Genomic DNA, 15,623 nt, shown 5'->3' on the forward strand with positions numbered 1-15,623 from the left:
GCTGGGAAGTTTCCAACGTTGTGTCCAAATAATATTGTTTGGAAGATTCAGTTAGGGCCGAAGTTGTGCTAAGCGAGTGGGTCGTTGCAGAGACTTGGAGAATGTGCGGTTGAAGAATTGTTGCCCAACAGGAAGGACGTGAATTAGTGCAAGCCCTATCTTTCGACACAAAGCGAGACGCTGCACGAGCGTAAATGATGTAGACGTTACAATATAGAAGTGAGGTGAATCAGGGGAAGCACACGAAATAAAGTAAAGACGCGGAGTGACACAAAGGATGGTAACAAAGAAGAAAAATTATGCTAAATTGCATGACGATCGAGATGCAGTCGGATGGAATTTTTAACGAACTATCATGTTCATGATGATGCATATCCAAGGAACGATCATCTTGATAAGTTGATAAGTAAACGGTCATCTATTTCCCAGCTGTTTACTTCTCCTTTTTTTATAAACTGTAATACCCAGAGAAGCCGAAAATGGGCAGGACACGTGACCCCAAGATGCACGCTTCCGAGGGAAACCGTGGACTTCATTTCGCAATGAAGGAGTTAGCTCTGCAGGCTCTCTGTATCGACCCGTCGATGGATTTCGTTGCCACGCACCACTGCTCGCGCCGAGAAGCCTTCATTCTACACCGACTACGACTTAATGTCGCCAGGATACCTCTGCTCCTCTATAACATGAGTCTTCTCGTCTTCTGCACTCGCCGAAATGCCCCACTTGCGCTGTTGAAGCTGATATTCCACATATTCTCAACTACCGCAGATTCGCCCCAGTACGACATCCCGCACAGCCGTGTCTGACAAAAGCAGTTTTCACGTTCTTCAGCGACACAGGTCTCATGTAGAGCCTGTGAACTCAGGTCGTGCCATCTTTTTCTTCACTGCCCTACCCTCGCCTCTCACCGTGAGGTGAGGGTATGCCCTCATCCTCTTTTAAAGTGATCTTTGCCTTTAATCTACCTCATCTTGTTTTCACCTTTTGTTAGTTTATCCTTTATTTCCCACTTCCTTTCTTTACTTTTTTACTTTGACAAGGTGGACAATATCATGCGAGATGTGCTGTGCAGAGAGCGAGCGCGCACGGCGGAACGTTCCGCGCACTGCACGACGGGGAGGAGGGGAGAGTACACGGGGCGATAGAAACCAGGTTGACTGACGCTCTAACCAAACTGACGCGACGCGGCCTCAGCGAGGCTTCAAAAGTGGGTCAAACAAATGCTATCGTATCTAATAACACACGTGCGCGACGTGTGTGGGAATTCATTGTGCAGTCGCTGCCAATCCATGATGAAGCGACAAAAGACACTAGGACGGAGCAGACACCCCCCGAAAACAGTCGAACATTGAACCACTTTTACTTTCATATGAATGACAACAATATCCGGAACACGCTCTTAAAAGCCTCGCTACATCCTCCTCCTAGTGCCTTTTGTCGCTTCTTTATGGATGTTCACCAATCGGCCCAACTGTACCAATGCCTGTGCTCTCCGCTACGCCGTTTGGTGCTGCGAGTACAGGGTAACAAGAACGCCGCATGCAGGCAGTTTCCGCCTATAGACGATGTTCAAGTGCTCTCGAGTGCTCCCACTGCTCCTTGAGCAGGAGTCGCACCCTGAACGCTTATTGTCTCTGGAAAGAGGGAATAGCCTCTCACATTTCGTTTTCGCTCGCCTTGACGCTTCGTTAACTATGGATATAGAGAGGAAACAGTTTGGTGACTTTCTCCCCTCCCTGATAAAGTTGCCATACGTCAAAGCGGAGACTCCCTGGGACTTTCGGAAGTACGTTCTACAAAGACTCGCGCAGTCCTTCTAAATCTAAGACTGCACAACCTCTGCGCGAGCATAGGCTTCATCGACGTACCAGCATCCAAACAAAGTTGCGGTGGTTGTGTTGGCGGTTGTGATGGCAACCAACAGGATTGGCGTTGTTGGCGTCACCCATGTGGGCAGCGTCACGACTGTAGCCCAGATGAGATGGTATGATAAGATACGTTGAAATGATGACGGTCGAACGTCATGTTGACAATTTACGAACAACATTTCCACACCATGACCCTATTGAAAAATCCTACAGGAATTCTCACAAGAAACATCTCACAGAATCCTAAGAGAATTTCTATGGGATCATTGCCCAAATTCTTACAGGTTTTCTCATAGAATTTCTCACCGGATCTCTATGAGATCTCATAGGGTTTCTCATAGACATTCTTATAGCTTGTTTCTCACAAGACTCAGCCCAAATGTTCTTATAAGATTTGCAGGGGACATGTTCAACACCAAGTGACAATCTGTGTAATCTGTTCACTCTTTATTTAAATAATAAAAAAAAAATGTGCAGAACAGAAGAACTCAGCCTTGTAGCCTTCGGTGGATCTGAGGGCCTCTCATTAAGATATCGTTTATATGCACCTGAAAGAAAAAAAAGAAAAGAAAGTAAGAACGTCATAATGTCAATTGTGACATTACGATGCTACATATGCTCTGTTTGGAAAAGCACGAGAAAAAAGTGTGCGCGGAAATTGGATGAAGGAGCACACATTTTAGAATACAGGCATATATGGTGCAATAAAAATCATCATCTAGGCCAGAAAACCCCAATTGTGATACACACGCTCAGTTCAGTCGGAGTGTTAATTTATACTCGTAGGTAATGGTGACTACTGTGCGGGATAAGCTGTTTTAGTTATGATAAGGCATATCGCTGTGAAGAGATCATTATTGCGAGTCATATCGAATTCCAATATGAGAATAACGAACGCTGCTTTAATTTTCATGCTCGTTTTATGGACCTAACACATTCTGCTTTATGCACCTTCCGTATTCTGCAGCTTCTGTTCCAAACGCAAGACCGTAAACACATCTACATGGTGTTTATACGGTCTTACGTTTGGTACAGAATGTTCAGCATGCAGAAGGTTCCGAAGGCAGAATGTCTTAAGTTCGTAAAAACATAAAAAATCAACTACAAATAAAGATGCATAGTAGTCATGCATCCAGAGTAGTCATGCATTTTGGGTCACCATACAAACGGATTGTCCAAGAGCACAAAGCATAATTGACTTGCAGAGCAAGAAAGGTGTAAAAAGATGCAATACAAATACACAATCGAGCAAGACCTAAACAAATACAGCATGAATTCATAAAAACCATGTACAGCACATAAATTGCAAGACAAGAAATGATCTGTATAATTCGTAAGTGTTTGTCGTACTTTCCTCATCTGCCACCCCTACCAAAAAATGAAGAGGCGTGGAGGATACTACAACTAGTAAACAAATACGATATTTGATGGTTTGCTGAGGGAGATATAATTTTCTCTAGCGGGAGATCAACAATATTCTAAATACACAATTTTGGAAGCTTCAGTACAGCGCTTCCGATATCAGCGTACCCTTACCGTTAGTTTATATACCTCAATCATTTTAAAATTTTGGACGTTAGACCGAACACCTCACGCAAACAGTAGCATTAAACTGACTACAGTTGACGCGATGCATAGACGGATTCGGCGACCAGTCGAACCAATGGGAGGAACTGGTCTACTGAAATAAATTTTCGCACTTCAAAACACGAGGTATGGGTATGTTTTCTTCCAGTCGTAATAAGATGACTCTCGGTTTCTGCACAAAAGTAGATAAAGCTGTAAACCTCTACAATACGCTTGCACTCAATTACACACACGCAATGCCCTCTAGAAATGCGTACTTCTGAGGAGCAGTCACCACGTTGAATGAGTTAAGTGAGCTTACCTCCACGCATTTTTACTTCTGCCCGGTTCCAGCCACGCTGCTGTGCTCAGCATACCAAAACGCCAGTTTAATGTTCTTGTTGAGGCCTTCCTATGTCGTCTCAGATTCCGTGATAAACTTGCGTGAAGTATCGCTTCCATGCCGTCTTCGATGTAGTTTACGTGGACGCATATTGAGTATTCCCAGCACACTCCTGCACCGTTCACTACATGTGTTTGAATGGCGGCGCCAAACGGTCAAACCACGAACGCCACGGTCTACTAGATCATCTTTCGGTGAGGCACGGCGCCAGTCTGAGAGAGTGAAACACAGTAGAGAGTACTAGTAGAGAGAGAAACACGACGCCAGTCTGTCACATGACTCAGATGGGGTTGCTGTGAGAAATTCTATGAGAAAGAGTTCTCTTACAGATCTTAGAAACCGTGAGAGATCTTACAGAGCTCTGCATCTCTTCTCACAAAAACCATCCTTGAAATTTCTCTTAAGATGCACTATCAGGAGTTCATTTAAAGGATTTTATGTGAGAAAATATGTTCTCTGTAAGAATGTCTGTAGGAATCCACATCCTCTGTGAGAATTCCTAAAAGAAAGATCTAATCTTGTAAGAAAGTTTGTAGGATTTTTCAATAGGAAAACCTATGTACATCTACGTTACTCGGGATTGATTTTTCAGTACGACCAAGCTATCATCAATCTATCATTTTGCCCAAAGGTGACCGTCGGGCCCTTGTCCGTGCTATCTCTGCAGACAAGACGAGGTCACAGTGGCTGCATGACATGACACCCTACTCTCTGCTCCACGCAGGGGACTCGTCTCTCTCTCTCTGTCGCTTCCTCCTCGCCTTCCACGACACTCCGCATCTATTCTTCACCGTATGCCGCTGAATGTTGCATTTAGCCCATGAGGCATTATTATGAGGCAGCGCCTTGGCCGTGCGCCATCGGACCTTTGCGCATCATGCAATGTGCGCCCTGACCTGCACCGCCTACTTATGGACTGCCCTGACTACCAGAGGGAGCGCGAGATCTTGCCACCACCCCTTTATCATAGGCAATGTGCTCGGCCCATGGTCCAGTAGCGTTCATATGCACCAAGGTCTCCACAGGGGTGACACAAACCCGCCATTTTTGAAGCCTCCCCCAAGCGGTCACTTCTGGCAAAACCGCCATCTTGTCGTGGTCTTGATCGTCCAATCGCATGCCTTGATTTTTTTATCGCGCTTTGTCATCTGCTTCGCTTCTCCTACGGACGGATGCGTTTCCGCAGTTTCTGTTTTCATGTGTGAGTGGCAATCCTTTACCTGTGACGATGGTTGTGTGCTGCTATATTGGCTGCAATAATCGTTCAACGCGCGCCAGCAAGGAGTCTGGCGTAACTTACCACCAGTAAGTACTCTCACTACGTGCGTGTTCCATCACCGCTTATAGTTTCCGTTTCTGTATCGTGTTCGTTCGACGGTACCATTTAGCTTTCCCCGAGAACCCTGTCTGCGATTGCAATGGGTCAACGCGATCGGGAGGCAGGACTGGACGCCAACAAAGAACAGCGCTGTCTGTTCGGCACATTTTCGAAACATGGACTTCGACAGAACATCGCTGTCAAGAGTCCGCTTGAGAGAAGGTGCTGTTCCGGTCACACACCCCTCGGTCCGAGCTCAGCAGGTAAATCCGCAGGTAGGTAGCTATGATGCGTGTTTTGCATGACGTCGTTTGTGACATCGTTGTGAAATTGGCAGGTGGTGGTGCTGCCAATAAGCGTCCCTGGACTGGGAGGGCAACAGCTCTCATTTCCACAGGTAAACGGCCATAGTGCACGTATTGATGTCGGTTGTTACAGTGTTGTTATATTTGGCAGGTGGTGGGGCTGCCGGGCATTCCAGGGCTGGGAGAGCAGCAACTCTCAACTGATGTAAGCATGGTGTTTATAGCATTTGTGGTGTGATGAGCTTGACCCTGTTTATACAGGTATGTGGAACTCTGGGTGCGCCTATTGCCCCTGTTGTAGGTGTCGCACATCCGTTGCTTCACATCCAGCAGGTAAATATCCAGCTTTTGCATTATCGCCTGGGAGCTCTAGTGTGTGTTCAGTTTTGTGCTAACCATGTACGTTTGTCAAATCATCAGGAGGTAGTCCCGTCCAGCAGAGCTTCAAGTGAACATATTTCTCCTGCTGTAGGTGTCACGCATTCCCCTGTTGACATTCAGCAGGTAAACAGCTGCAGGGTGTGTTCAATTTTAGCTTGACTCACGACGTTGTGAAATCTGCAGATGGTGGGCCCATCAAGCATCCTAGGGACAGGAGGACAAGATCTCTCGGCTGATGTGAGCGTATGCTAAAAAACATTCATTGTGGTATCATATGAACATGACCGTGTCATATTACAGGCGTGTGGAACTATGGGGGCACTTGTGGACCCCACTGCAGTTAGTACCACTTTCTAGTTATTTTGATATTAGTGTACTCCAGTTTTTATTTCCTTCGAAATTCATATTAATAAAATGAGACAATTCATTCACACATGCCCATTTTGCAGCAGGGCACATCATGTTGTCCCCTTGATCCACAGCTCAGTGGAGTAAGTATTCTTAAGTTAGTTTAACAATGCTGTACAACTTGCAAATACCATTTGCTTATAGTTATCAAGCATTGGACAACTATCAGGACATAATGCATTTATAATGCAAGGCATATATGTCTTTGGGATTTTTAACTGTGCTTACCACAATGTACAAGACCCAGAGTATCACACAACTCATTTCTAGGTGAGCACCGGACTTGGCCTCGGTAGCACTTCAGTGTCCAGTGAATGGCCTGACACAACAGCACCAGTAAGATGTTTTCTGGTTACTGTCTTCATGTAGTTCGTATTCACATTACTGCTGGTTGGCCCATAATGTAGCCACCTGAATTGGTTTGAGCATGTACTATTGTGTCCTGCCTTTTCAGAGCTTATTCAATGAAGGTGAAGCTAGTCCCGAGAGAGAATGGCAAATGTTGTCTACAGAGTCCCCTATGGTATGCATATCAAAACTTTTTGCTAATTGCATGCTTCCAAAATCTTATATCAGTACCATTCATATGAGGGCCAGCAAAGGACAGTCAGAATGCATGTTTGCGCATAGTTATCAAGTGACGATGATGGAAACTCGTCGAAAACCCTCAATGTATTGTACTTCACTCCCTTGTCCCCAGCCCCAGGGTCTCAGATGGATAGAGATATCATCTTGCACATTCTTTCGTAGCTACTCATTTTGCGCCTTTTTTGTTTCGATGCATATTTAGGGGACATCCACGTGCCGCTTCACCCATTCGACTCCAAGCACCAGCAGACATGACCCTGTGGTAAGGATAGTACTCTGAGCTGCTAAGGATTGCATGTTTACAACTAACAGACTTTGTGCAATGGACACAGTGCCAGATGGGAGCCATTTAGGTATCAGATAGGAAATCAGTAAGCTGGTCCATAATGACACACAGAGGCTGGGGGAATAAGAGGCAGAAAACAGCACACGGGGTGTGTGTTGTCTATCCTTTGTACAGCCCAGCCTCAATGTTTTGTTATGCACAACAGTGGGGTGCAGTTGTGTGAGTCCCCAAATCATTCATCTCTCGCGCAGGGTCGGCGTCTACTTGCGGTGCTGGGGGGGGAGGTAAGCAGCGAAATTTGTGCCCCTCGTCCAGACATCAATAAAGCAAATGGCAGTTTGTGCCCCCCTTTCAGGCCAGTTCTGGGGGGGGGGGGGATGCCATCCTGTACCCCCGTTGACGCCAGCCCTGCTGTCACACTATTTAAAACGCACTTCAAATAAATTAATTACGGCCCATACTGGGGGTGGGGTTCTGTGGTAAGATCACTTCCTGCTGTTACTTCTGCAGTGCTTTGCGTTAGTGCTACATTTTGTGCTGTGTCTAAAGGATTCTCCAGTTTATTGTAGAGTTATGCATGCTGTTGATTATAACTAACCTACGTACCTGTCACAGATGAATTGTACTCAGTTCAAGGCAATAAAGATGGACTTGACCAAGTTTGATCACATTGTGAAGATCCTGTGATTTGCATGTCTGATTTCTTAGTCATCACTCATCAGCAAAGCTGCAATGCAAAATCAGCTCTTCCTACACAGTAAGTGTGTCACAGCAAAGTTCTGTCAGTGTTAGGTGGTGCATGTGATATGGTTAGACCCTGAAGCATAGGGTTTAACCCTTTTCTCCCCAAATTTGCACCACAAATCTAGGCTAGTCTGATTAGGGGTAAACCCGATTATTACCCATGACACTGTTCCTAAGCTTGTCACTTCAGGGTAGCAATATACTAATCCTCTACAAAATGCACACTTCTAAAGCTGCAGATAAACAATATAACAAAAGGTAGTTCCATGAAAAGCCCGGTTCCTCCTTGAATTCGGTCTGATACTAATTTTTCCTCCCGAATGTGCACAAACTTCTGACGTAGTTATTTCTGCCCAATTTTTACCTCCCCGAACTTGGGAACAAAATAGAACCCAAAAACTTCAGGGTCTCGATATGGCACAAAATAGCCGGCTACAACACACGATGGCATACAAGTTACAAAGCGCATCTTTCTGAGCAGACACATAAAACAGGTGTAGCTGTATGCAAGGCTGTGAAAAAATTAGCTTAATGACTGTAATCCTGTTGACAGCTGACAAGTCACCATCAGTAGTGTGAGGTGCATAACTGAGGTGAATTACTACTAATAATCATGGCAGTGAAACCCTTTCATGACTGACATCATTTTGTTGACCAATCTTAATGTTAATTAGGTCCACAGTTGTGGCCGACAAGCATGCTATTTCAACAGAAGTGCTTGTGCGTGTATGTGTCCGTTTTTATCCTTGTGTCGTACTGTCTTTTAGTCTTTCACACTGCTTTTATCGGTTTTAACAGATAGTGCAGTTTCGTTGCAAAGTAGCATCGAAATATATACCTGATCTCCGCATGGGATGGATGGCATGACATTTCTTGTGACTGTCACTTTCCTATAGTTATCTTCATAACAACTAATAAAGCTTCTGACTACATGCCATCATAGGAGAAACCGGCTGAGGACACACCAGTAAAGGCCTTTCTCAAAAAAGAAGTTGTACGCATTGCCAACCTCCATACCGTTAGTAAAAAGAAGATCAAAATCTTGCAACAAACACAACGGCGGATGAAGCGGAAGGTTGCAAAACTACAGCACGTCATATCAGATCTTACGTCCAAGAATATTTTGCTCCAAGAACAGGTGGGCTGTCTTGAGAACCTGGCTGGGGCTAACAAGGACCTGCTGATGAGACAGACGGCTAAACAAAAGGGGACTAGCCTGCCTCACACTTATAGCCCTGAACTGCGGGCGTTTGCACTAACCCTGCATTTTTACTCGCCACGTGCATATGACTATGTACGCCAGGCCTTTGATACGTGTCTGCCCCATCCACGTACCATTAAGAGGTGGTACACGTCAGTTGATGGTGAGCCGGGATTTTCGAATGAAGCACTTTCAGCACTACAGATGAGAGCAACAATTAACAAACAAACAGGAGCACCAACAATATGTAGCCTTATGGTTGATGAAATGGCCATCAGAAGGCACATAGAATGGGACGGGCGCCGCACATATGGCTACGCAACTGTAGGACCAAGCTTGGAGGATTCCTGTGTCGTAGCCAAGGAGGCTTTTGTTATTCTGCTTGTATCACTACATGAACAATGGAAGCTGCCCATTGGGTACTTCCTTGTGGATGGGATATCTGGAGAACAGCGAAGCAATCTTGTTCTTCAAGGGTTATCTCTTGCGCACAACGCAGGGGTCACAGTCGCATCCCTTACCTGTGACGGCGCAGCGGCAAACATATCAATGATACAAAGCCTTGGATGTTCACTCCAGCCTGACAATTTAAGGACCAGTTTTTCACATCCAGACACTGCAGAGCCTGTAAATGTATTTCTTGATGCCTGCCATATGCTCAAATTAGTGAGGAATGCATTGTCACACTTCAAATCTTTTGTCGATGAAGACGGCTGTGAGATATCTTGGAGCCACATCGAAGCACTCCACTCACTGCAGCACAAAGAAGGGCTTCATGCAGCTAACAGACTGCGAGCAGCACATGTTCAGTGGAAGCGACAGCCCATGAAAGTGAGTCTTGCTGCAGAACTTTTGAGCATGTCTGTTGCAGATGCCATACATGAGTGTCGCGACCTTGCTGTACCAGGATTTGAGGACTCTCAAGGAACAGAGAGATTCCTTAGAGTTATGAACAATTTATTTGATGTGTTAAACTCGGTAAATATGCACCAAAAGTCCTGGAAAAAACCACTGTGCCCCGAAAACATTGACAGAGCTCGCGCAATGTTGCAAATCGCATCAACCTACATACATAATCTACGTAAAGGCCACTCTGGATCACTCCTACTGCAGACGAACAGAAAGACCGGGTTCCTTGGTTTTGTCATATGCTGCAAGAGCATCATTCAACTCTATGATTTCCTGGACTCCAAGTCTGCAGTAGAATACCTACCAACACATCGGGTTAGTCAGGACCACCTAGAATTATTCTTCGGCCTAGTACGTGCACATGGGGGATTCAACAACAACCCCACTGCAAGGCAGTTTGCTGCAGCCTACAAAAAGCTCATCATCAACACAGAAGTGGATAGCAGTCAAAAAGGGAATTGTCTACCTCTTGAAAATGTATCTATACTTCACGTGAGCAGTGCTACACAACCGCGGTCAGAAGACGTCATCAACTGGACGTCAAGAGGAAGGAGTGCAGCAGGAGAACAAGAATTTGAAGAGGACGAGCTGTGTGACCACGACTATTTCGCGGACCCAACAGAGCCATCTGTTTTTGGGGACAGAGTAATTGTGTACATTGCCGGCCATATTGTGTGCCGCCTTCACGTGTACCTGAAATGTGAGGTGTGCATTTCCCAGTTGACAGTTGATGTTCCATCCCTTCACCACTCTTTAATAGAGCAAAAGGAGCGGGTTTACAAACTTCCCTACCCATCAGATGATGTCATCATCATCTGCAGGGCATCAGAGAAAATGCTGCGCAGGGCTCTTCTTCAAGAGGGCATGTCTTCTACGACCCTTCTACAAAGAATACTCCTGCAAGTACTGGAATCTATGGTGGACAGAGGCGTTTTCAGGTCTATACGGAACGATCACATGCTTGAGCAAACTTCACTAGAGAATCACTATTTCCACTTAATACGGTGCATCTCTCAGAAGTACTTGAAAATACGTATGCATCATGCTAGCAAAGCACGCACAGAGGAGATGCACAAGATGCGATGTCGGCAAATGTTTACAAAGCTGACTCAGTTTAAAGGACAGTAAACAGCTAGGGGTGATGCCTCGAACATGTACCTAAAGTGAGTATCGCCAGGTGTACCTGATGCTTACAACGTGATATATGTACATAAAGCAAGGGTCGTGGGGTTGTTTTGTAACTATTTGTAAATGCTATGATGAGGACTATTTGATTCACGTTTCCTGACAAAGTGCAGGGAATAGAAGAGTTATGTCCAGTTCCCAAAGACCCCTACTTTTCACAGGTTCCAGTTCCAGTACATGCTACATTGTCATAACGAAGTATAACCACCAGTCCTTTTATAATCAGATCATGTAAATTATGTAAATAATCAGGATTATGTCTATAATGGTTAACAGAGACGACTCAAGCTTTACTCCCCCACTTCAGTTCCCTCTTTCTCTGTCTGTACCTGCATTAAGTAATTACTACGAAAACCACACGATCAAAATCTTGTTAGAAAATGCAAATACACCACGAGTAAGGCAAGGCACCCCAACGCTACCAAAGAATAAAATGTCCAGTTGCACAGTCGTACGCTGCGACTGAGTATCTACTGTGTATGTTTGCTTCTCTATTTTCTTGTCACTCCTGTTTTCTAATTCAAGGTGACAGCGTGTGGTATTTGTATGTTCTGATGCGGGTGTGGGCTATTTAGAAGCAAGTCTGCACTCTGAAAGGTGGGCCTGTGTTGTTCGACTGCTCCCTTCGTCTGTATCTGTTTTGCGCCATATGAATATGTTTACTCTGAAAGGACTCTGTCATGGTAAGCATGAGCCAAATAGCAAAACCCAATACTGAATCTATCAATCAACTGCACGACGCAGATGAGCATGAGCACATGTTATATTTAATAACAGCAGCTTGCCAAATTAAATCGGCGTTCGTCTAGTGATTCACCCGAATCTGCCAATGTCGTACACGAGATCTGTCAAGTCACAGTTCACTGGATAATAAGCGAATAACCACTATGAAATGAAGTTCCAAGATTTTATAACCACCGGCAGCACGGCAACTGTTTTGTTTACATCTTGCTCAGGCGAAAGCCATGGGCGCCGCCATTTGCATTGTGGTCACGTGGGATGCAGCTAGACCACGACAAGATGGCGTCCAGCGGCACGGTATTCTCTATGGGCCGTTGTATTGTATGCCACCCCTGTGAAGGTCTCCGTCACCTTTGGAATTTCTTGTCACCAACAGGCCTCTCCGCCCTGCTTTGATCACCTGAATCATCATCTCCATCATCATCTCCATCATCATCTCTCACTATCTACTAATGGCACTGGGGTAGCACCACTGATCTCGATTGTAAAAGGCTGGATCGCGGATAGGGAGCGCGAGCGTGAAGAAACCGGCCGCCATCTTACGGTGCTCACAACAGTCGCCGCAGCGATCATGGCAACTTTTTGCAATTACGGTCGTACCAACCGTACTGGGAAGGTTACAGGACCTAAATTTATACAGGTGAGTCACTCTTTATCGAGGAATAAATAGGCGTTCATTCTGTATATTTAGTTGACCATTATGAAGTGTTTTTTTGCCCAAAACGAGCACTGGATGCAGATTGCTTGATCGCTCTTCCGACGTTCAATCGAGCACACTTGCATTTTACCCGGCGGCAAATACAGTTTGATTGCATAATATGCTTGAAAGAACACGTTACACTACACAGGTAGTGTTGTTATCAATATATGTGCGAGCACTCGAGCGCTTTTTTGCATGCATTGCTAGCATGGTACACGATGTTCTCTGCGGAAGCAAGTGCCACATTCATTTCTTTGAATTACCTTCACGCACAAGTTCGGTATTACGTCATAATGAGACCACGATTGTCACCTTTTTTCATGTATTGGTATTGTTTTGTGCCTTGGTTTGATTTGTGACAAAGAATCCTACGTAACGGTGGTGTGGCGCGACTTGAATAACGCCTTTGTCTGAGCTGTATCGTCAGCTTGTTACGATAGTAATAATTTGGAGCGTGTCGTGCTATTTGAAGCAGTTTTTAAGGGTGGTCTCTCAATACAGGTTTCGTCATGAGGGCTACCCAGTGAATAATCTGTGTAGTGTGATACGGCTGGGTGTACAGGTAAGTATCACGTTCCTCATCCACTGGTTTCTACTTTACAGGAAGGAACAACCTCAGTGCACGCACTGTGGTTAGCCTCTCTCAGTTTTGCATATTTTCTTACATGTTCACATCAGAAACACACCTTACACTTTAGGCTCCTTCACCCAGCAATATAAAAATTATAATTCTTTTTGGAAGAGTTCCCCATATTCTTTTTAGAATAGTTTTTCATCTTTTTAATTTTTAGAAGATACAGGGATTGTAAACAATGTTTTAAACTGATGTTTTAACATTTGTCCAATGTATTTATTAAACAACATATTCATTTTTAACTGGTTGCACCCAAACCAATGTTCTGATGTATTATTTCCTTTGTTGTCGATGCACCATAAAAATTGGAATAATCATCATCAATGCAGGTTACTTCACAGCTGCCTCGACATACTCAAGAAATGGGTGCAGAACCTGCGTAATGCCCACAAACTTTGATTACCACAGCACCTCAAGAAAGTATGTGTCACATGGGATTTTTAACATGGGATTCACAGTATATAATACCTTGTATTAACTGTTGTAGATCTAAGCCGTCTCTACAGTACACTCTCAGAAATTAAAACCGTGATAATTGTTTCAGTTAATAGGCATGCACATATATGCTATAAGAAGAAAATTATTTCTTCAGAATGCACTTCTCTGGCTACTGGTGTTGTTTACATCTACTGTTGATCACATTCATTTATCACATATTATATTCTTATATATATTATTATATTAACATATATTTGATCACATTAAATTCAAAATTCATCATATATAAGAAAATACCAGGAGGGAAGTTGCTATTCATTGCTCATGCTAACCTAAAATTGAGTGCTACAAATTTAGAGAGAGTACCTGTACTGTCCATTGTCATTCCTAAAATATATATTATCATTGTAGCAAGGTCATAAAACAATAAATGTAGTCTTTTGTGACCTCCCTGCACGTTCATTGTATCCTGAAACGCATAAGTGCAAGAAATAACTTGAATAAACTTGATGTTGTATAAACTTGATATAAAATGTTGAATAATATAATGTATGATATAAAATGTTGAATAAACTTGAACTTGTATATTCTCTTTACTCACCATCAGTGACCTTCTTTACAAAAGCATATCGTGTTAGATTTTTTTTTGTTTACGTTTCACAGACGGGGTACACGAGGGCCAAAATGACAAAATCACAACTGTTTCAAGCTCCAAATCGTCCTGCTGCAATTATCCTGTTGCAGATCATACGTGTGTAGTGCAAGAAGGCCCTTGCACATCAAAATGTCAGATGGGAGTCACAGTTAATGCAAAGTGGTTCCTATGAGAGACTTCGATGCTGAACAAAATTGTGCAAACTGCGGAAGGTGCCATAGAAGGTATTCAGAAAGCGTGTCTGGTCTCACAACGGTGCTACGACGCTCTCTTTTAGATGACGATGATACTCATTGGAGTTTCAGATGTGCAGCTGCATTTTTTCGAACGTGCTCCACATAACAAGCATGACAAAGTCAGCACTGGATAGCAGGCCCCCGTTCCTAAGCAGCTTTGCTCACGCTGCAGTTGTATTCAGGAAAAGCATGTGAGTACTGGAGAAGGACATTCAGTTTGGCACAACTGCGCCTGCAAATAATCAGAACAAATGAAGGAAGAAACAAACAAACATAGAAGGGCTGTACTTCAAAAAGAGGTAAATCTTCTGTCTCAAGGAGGTGTTACCACTTTTAAGTAACTTAATTGATTAAGCTTACATCACTACCTGATTAACTGTCCTAACGAGCGTGTTCTAATTGCGTGAAGCAATTAAATCACGCTCACAACGTATTTGGGCTGCTTCGGTGTGTCCATATTTGCGAGGCAAAGCACCGCAGTCGTTCACTAAAAGACACTTTCTGCGGCGGTGCTTGATATAAATCATACGAAACCGATACACGGCTAAAACGACGGCTGTGATTCTACAGAACGATCTCTTTCTGCCATGCGAGTATATCCTTTCCCGGACCGTTCTTTATGGAACAATTTTTGTCCAGAACGTAGCACGGGATATTACATACATGGTGGTTGTTAACCTCACATCGTTTCTTGTTGAAATATTGGCTGGGAAACGTACTGTAGTACAATCCCCAGCGCTGCACTGCTGTGACGGTCTAGTTTCGGAATGCAAAACATAACGTAATTAAGAATCGAACGGCAGGACACCTGTGAAACACTGTTAGGATACATCAGTATACTGGCACCTTACAAAATTGTGTGATGACAAGCAACGATCAACGCCTGCAGCGCAATAAATACTCACAATCTCCGTTGCCTCCCATTGTTTTCTATGGGCGCACACTGCGCTTTAGGGCCTCCCAACATGGCGGCCCGAATGCACGCCTCTCCCCCGCGAGCCCCTCTCCCATGCGCCATCCAGCCTTTATAGATAGAGATCAGTGGGTAGCACCCAGC

The 15,623-nt window shown here is 44.3% G+C and overlaps 1 protein-coding gene and 1 long non-coding RNA gene across 2 annotated transcripts in view; both read right to left on the minus strand.

Moving 5' to 3' along the window:
- Nucleotides 1-15,623, minus strand: part of LOC135385819 (neural cell adhesion molecule 2-like) — a 598,454-nt gene that overhangs the window by 48,128 nt on the left and 534,703 nt on the right. The window lies entirely within an intron of this gene.
- On the minus strand, nt 2,301-4,058 carry LOC135385820 (uncharacterized). Its single transcript, XR_010420507.1, has 2 exons — nt 3,757-4,058; nt 2,301-2,416 (listed from the first exon to the last, which is right to left on the minus strand). It is a non-coding gene; the product is annotated as an uncharacterized LOC135385820 (long non-coding RNA).

This window comes from Ornithodoros turicata, chromosome 2, assembly GCF_037126465.1.
Source record: "Ornithodoros turicata isolate Travis chromosome 2, ASM3712646v1, whole genome shotgun sequence".
Taxonomy (NCBI): domain Eukaryota; kingdom Metazoa; phylum Arthropoda; class Arachnida; order Ixodida; family Argasidae; genus Ornithodoros; species Ornithodoros turicata.